We start from the raw sequence: 243 nt of genomic DNA, 5'->3' as shown, positions 1-243 counted from the left end.
AAGGTGCCTCCAGCAGCAACTCGCCAAGTGGAAGGCAGCAGAAGGCTTGCTGCTGCAGCAGCTCCCTTTCTGGCGCTTGAAAGTCTCGGCCAAAAAGGAAGCAAACAGCAGCAGCAGCAGCAGCAGCAGCGGGCCTGCAGCGCCGACGTAGGTGGCCTTTATGATTTCATTTTAAAATGCTTTCTATAAACCTTTTTGTGTCTTTGCTGCTTTATATACTAGAAGGCAGACCCTGAAGCACCT

The sequence above is a fragment of the Eimeria tenella genome, genomic scaffold (genome assembly GCF_000499545.2).
Source record: "Eimeria tenella Houghton genomic scaffold, Eth_scaff2406, whole genome shotgun sequence".
In the NCBI taxonomy this organism is placed as follows: Eukaryota; Apicomplexa; class Conoidasida; order Eucoccidiorida; family Eimeriidae; genus Eimeria; species Eimeria tenella.
Note: the sequence above shows the minus strand (reverse complement) of the source record.